Here is a 6060-nt window from a genome sequence, read left to right on the forward strand (position 1 = left end):
ATTTTGATAGAGGGTGATGAGAGAATCAGGAAGGGGATAATAAAGAGTGAGGTGTAGTACAAAGTGAAGGGCCGTAAAAAGAAAGAAACAGGGGGTGAATGAAAAGAAAGAAAGAGGGGGAGAGGGAGAGAGAAGCTGGCGAGGAGAGGAATATGCCAATAGTAGGGAGTAAAATGCGGGATCAAAAAGGTTGAGGAGAGAAACATCAATAAGAGGAGGAAAAAAGATGAAGAAAGAGGTCGAAGAGAGAGATGAAAAAAGATGATAGACAGAGAAAAATATCTACGTTTTAGAGAGAGAGGAAGAAAGGGGGTAGAGAATGGGAAAAAGGGAGAGAGGAGTAAAAAATGAAGGATCGAGAGAGGAAGAGATGGAGGAAAAGAATGTGAGGAGAGACTAAGGGAGTGAGAAAGAGAGAAAATGAGAGGAAGAGGGAGAAATAGAAGGAAGGAAAGAGATAGAGAGGGGATAGATAGACAAATAGTAGGGAGTAAGAGGCGTAATCAAACAGTTTGAGAAAGGAAACGTCAATATTTTAGAGAGGGGAGAGAATAAGAGAGAGAGAGGGGGAGGGAGGCGAAAAAGAAGAGATTGATAGAGAAGACAGAAGCAGACAGAAATTAGCTAATATTAGATATTTCTCTCCTCGCACTCTATGTCTTAAAGAGATATGAAGACAGAAAATGGTAACCGAGAAGATAGTAAGAAGGGGAGGAAGATGGTAAATAGTGAGGGTGAGAAAGAAGAATAAGTAGAGAGGAAGAGAGTATGAAGAGGGAGAGCAAGAGAGAGAAAGCGAGAGAGAGAGAGGGGGGAAGAGAGAGAAAAAAGACGGAAAGAAACTGAGAGGAATAGAGATGGCGATATAATAGTAGGGAGGAGAAGGCGGGAACAAAAGATTTAGAAAAACGTCCATGTTTTAGAGAGGCGAAAAAAGAGTTAAAGCGAGAGAGGGTGAAGATTTGAGAGATGCTGAGATAAGGACAGTAAAGCCAAGAGTGCGAGAAGAAAAGGCAATATTTTAGAAGAAGCGGGAGACAGAAAGTGACAAGAGATAAAAGGAGAGAGAAAGAGGAAGATGTAGAGAGGAAAACGTAAGGAAAGAAGAAGTGAGAGTGAGAGAAAGCAATAGAGAGAAGGGGAGATAGAAACGTGGCGAGGAGAAAGATATGGCAATTGTAAGAAGTAGGAGGCGGGATTAAAAAAATAAAAGAGAAACACATTGATACTTTAGAGAGGGGATAAGAGTAAGAGGGGGGAGAAAAGGAGAAAGTGTGAGGAGAGAGATGAAAAGAGAAATTTTCATGGCAAGTGCTCGGCTGAGCTCCATTCTATGGCCCCCTCGCCAAACTTTCACAAGAATCACTCGTCTAGCAGAAAACACTATCAATAATTTCCCCTACTCTTTATCTCTGCCTAAACCTAAACGTAGATTCCATGAATAAAGCTTCTTTCTTAAAACTGCACGCCTATGGAATTGTTTTCCGTTTTTCGGCTTTCCAGCTGAGTACAATATGGTTATCTTCAAGTCTAACGTAAACAAGTTTTTGATGAGCCGTTCCATATAAGTTAACAAATTTACCCAATCTCCATTACTAACGGTAACTATATTGTCCAATTTCTACTGTACACTCTTTAACCCTTATCCTCGAGTGGCCTCTTGGCCTTAAAACGTGGTGATACCTATGTAAAATAAAAAAGACAGAGAGAGACTATGGAGATGATCTGAAAATGTGAGAATAAAACTATATGTTTTAGAGAAAAGTGGAAGAGAGAGGCGGTGAAAGGGAAGGAAAGGGGTGAGATGAACGAGTGAGGTGGGGGGAGAGATAAGAGAAAGAGATAGCGGGATAAAGAACAGTGGAGAGTAGGAATATGTTGAGAAAGAGTGAGAGAGAAGGTGAGCGAGAGGGGGAGAGAGAGTGAGTTGCGAAAATGTGTGAGAGAGAGAGAGACAGAGAGCAAGAGAGGGGGGGAGGGAAAATCATAATTGTACTTAATGATCCGATATCAACATCATTAAAAACGCTATGAAAAGTAAAAAAATTTTCGATGGATATCCATCAATCATCCATTCTACTTCTTTATACGTTTTTTAAGGCATGAATCCATAATCCCTTGGCACAGCTTCAATAGTTGTTTTCTATTTATTTCTCTAATACGACGGGAAGATATTACTCAAGGTCGGGAAAATGAGATTTGAAAAACCAGCGCCCTAGAGGAAGAACATTCTAGCCTACAAAAAAAAATGACCTGACAGCTCCGTCGGCATTCACCGATAGGGGCGCTTCAAAAATTTATCAATAAATCAGCAGTTTTCTAAGTTAGAATCTATTCTATCTAACACTTATCGCTGCAAGTTTTTTTTTTACCATGAAGTAGTATTTTTTAGCTCCTTACATCAAGTGTCTTCATGCCTTGCCTGGAGCGATTTCCATGAAAAATTCACGACAAAAAAAAAAATTCTCGAAGGGTTAAAAGGCAAAGCCTAGGTCGGTTAACTTTTATGAAGTGCACAGAACCATAACGCAATCGATAAAGTACAAGCCATCTCAACAATGACCATTCAACATCACTGGTGGTGTTGGTGATAAGAGAAGTTGCGAAAATTGTCCAAAAAGTGACTCTATTTTCCTAAAGACAAGGAATTATTTTCTATTTGAAAATCTGCAATTAAAAGAGGGAATTTATTACCGGGGAAATACAGTAAAGTAAGAGATATTTATATTTTTAAAGGTTTATTTATTATTAAAATTTGAAATTTCAGAAAGCTAAGATATGTGCGTTTTTTTTAAATATTTATTTACCTTTAAAGGTAAATAAACATGTATTTAATTTCAAAATAAATCTTTAAATGAGTTTTTTATTATTATTATTATTATTATTATTATTATTATTATTATAAAAAAAGGCTTATGACATGATTCCTGATTCATGGATACGTGAAACACTATTGATGATATAGATTGCCGAGAATGTGGTAGGGCGTTTGGAGACAAGTATGGCTCAATGGAAAACGGTGCTGACAGCAAACAAAGAGGAGATGAGGCAGGTAGGCATTAAACGTGGAATATTTCAAGGGGATTCGTTACCGCCACTTCTTTTTGTAATGATAATGATGCCACTGATCATCCTCTTGAAGAGAGAAAACCTGGGGTATAACTTTGGATCTGGTGTCAGACGCCTCACCCATCTACTGTTTATGGATGATTTGAAAATATTCGGTAGAAATGAAAAGGAAATGAAGAGACCGGTAGAACATGTGGGGACATACTCAGAAAACGTTGGGATGGAGTTTGGGATTAGTAAATGTGAGGTGCTGGTGATTAAAAGAGGAGTAAAGGTTCATTCAAATGGAATAGTGCTGCCAAATGGAGAAATCGTGAAAGAAATAGGATATAAGTATTTAGGAGTGTTGGAGGGTGTAGGATTCATGAACAGAGAAATGAAGGAGAAAGTCATGAAGGAGTATCTTAGAAGAGTGAAACTAATTGCAAAGCCGAAAATGTACGGAGGAAAACTAATGAAAGCATTGAATGCATGGGCAGTCAGTGTTTTGAGATACAATGCGGGAATTTTAGAATGGTCTGACAAGGATTTGCATACCATGGATATCAAAAGAAGAAAAGTTTTAGCAATGTTTGGTATATTTCACATTCGAAGTAGCGTAGCAAGGCTGTATCAAAAGAGGAAAGACGGTAGGAGAGGATTGAAAAGTGTAAAAGATTGTGTTAGAACCGAGGAGATGTCATTGAAGGAGCATGTGGCTAGAAGTGAGGAGTGGATGCTTAAGGTTGTGGCCAATGAAGTGGAGGTATGTGAGATCAAGGCTGATTATGTGAAACGTATGGATAGAGAAAGGGCAGAAGAACTGGCTAGGAAGAAAATGCATGGAAGGTTCTTCCAGGATATAGCAGAAGTGGCTGATGAAAGATCATGGCAATGACTTAGAGCTGGGCATCTGGTTAAAAGTAACGAAGCTTTTGTTTGTGCAGCACAAGAGCTGCATTAGGAACACGATTGTTAAAAAAAGTGATTCTAGGAGAGGAAGTTGCTGCAGAATGCCGGATTTGTGGTAAGACCTCAGAGTCAATTGCGCACCTTGCAGCAGGGTGTAGTGGACTGGCCCAGAGAGAGTACCGCAAAAGACACGATTGCATGGGACTCCGGATATATTGGGAGGTGTGTAAGAGGGTTGGGGTGAAGTGTGCTGGAAAATGGTTAGAGGAGGTGCCTGATGAAGTAAGAACAAGTGAGGATGGCAAGGTAGATGTATGGTGGGAGAAAAGTGGCATAACGACCAAGCAATTGGAAAATAATCGTCCGGATTTGGTCGTCATTGACAAAGTCCAAAAAAAAACTGGCAGATTGTAGACTTTTCAGTACCCTGGGATAGGAATGTGAAAGAGAAGAAGAATGAGAAGTTGAGCAGTTATGCTCCATTGGCCTTGAAGATAAGGCGTATACACGGGGTTAAAACACAAATAGTTGGTATACTAGGAGTACTATCAAGCCGTCTGGAAGGACAATTGAAAAAACTATAAATCCCCGATGTTTTAGGCGGCCTTCAGACCTCTGCTATTGTAGGTACCACCAACATCCTTAAGAAAACCCTTGATCTTTGAAGCTCCTGGTTTGAAGCCGGGATTGAGGGGAAATCCTCTGGAAATTAATCCCATCCCTTTCCAGAGAGACGTTGATAATCGAAATCAGAATTATCTATCTATTAATACAATAGTGTGTGTTCTTTTGTGTGTCACGCTTTCCGGCAAATTTGATTGGTTGAAATTTTATTCTGGAATAAATTAATTTTGTAATACATTTACCAACGCTCTAAGTTCTAATCGATTAGCGTGTTCTCACTGCTATATCCGTTTTTAATTCTATAAAATTTAGGGTTTTATCTTTAAATTTATGATTTCTTAACAAATTTTTTAAGTTATTCCGTAATAAAAAAACAAACTCTAACACATCTCTCGGCCGGCGGGGACAAAAATTGTAGCAATTATTTGTTTTTTTTTGTTTTTGTTTTTTTTCATTGTTTATTTTTTTACATGTGTTTATTGAGAGAGAGAGAGAGAGAGAGAGAGAGAGAGAGAGCGGCTGATGTTTTTGTTAATATATTCTTACTCCTACTACGATTTTTGTCCCCGCCGGCCGAGAGATTTGTTATCGTTTTTTATTACGGAATAATGTAAAATCAATAACAAATCTCTCGGCCGGTGGGGACAAAAAATTGAGCAGTTATTTGTTTTTTTTTTGTTTTGTTTTTTTCATTGTTTATTTTTTTACATTTGTTATTGAGAGAGAGGGAGAGAGAGACAGACAGACAGAGACAGAGAGCGGCTGATGTTTTCGTTAATATATTATTTCTCCTACGACAACGTTATGAAACCTCAGCTTTCATGAAAATCCTTGTTTTTACAATATATATATATATTAAATGACAGTTCCTTTTTTTAAATAAATTATTTTTATTACAACATTGTTTTAACTAAACACAATTTTTCATGAAACTATTTTAATCTATATTATAAGACGATAGCGTGTGTGTTATTTTCTGTGTCACATTTTTTTCTTCCAAGTGTCTGTTGTTTAATTGTTATGCCTTTTCATTTCTTGTAATAAATAATTTTGCCAAGAATTCTTCATCAGTTTTGGTTTCGGTTTCGGTTTCGATTATAGCTAAAAGAACTCAAGTTATATATACATACATTCTTTTTTTCTTCATAAGTTTTAGTTTCGGTTTCGATTCAAGCTGATGCACCCAAGCCATATGAATATATTTTTATTTTTGAAATCACAGGTTTATAATATATAAGAATGGATCAAAAATTGACTCTTATAGTAATATATACGAAATCGGCATAAATTGAAATATCATATTTAAGCATATTTTACGACCAGGCTATGCCGGGCGCCCCTGCTAGCTTAAATATATACTTTTGCAGTTTTAACAAAAGAACTACAATAATATCAGAGTGTCTCCATTTACGCTGAACATCCACAAAAATGCCAACATGAATATATTACATATGAAAGAGTCCACAGTGGAATTTC

Source organism: Euprymna scolopes, chromosome 6 (assembly GCF_053919585.1).
Source record: "Euprymna scolopes isolate OS-2025 chromosome 6, ASM5391958v1, whole genome shotgun sequence".
NCBI classification, from domain to species: Eukaryota; Metazoa; Mollusca; class Cephalopoda; order Sepiida; family Sepiolidae; genus Euprymna; species Euprymna scolopes.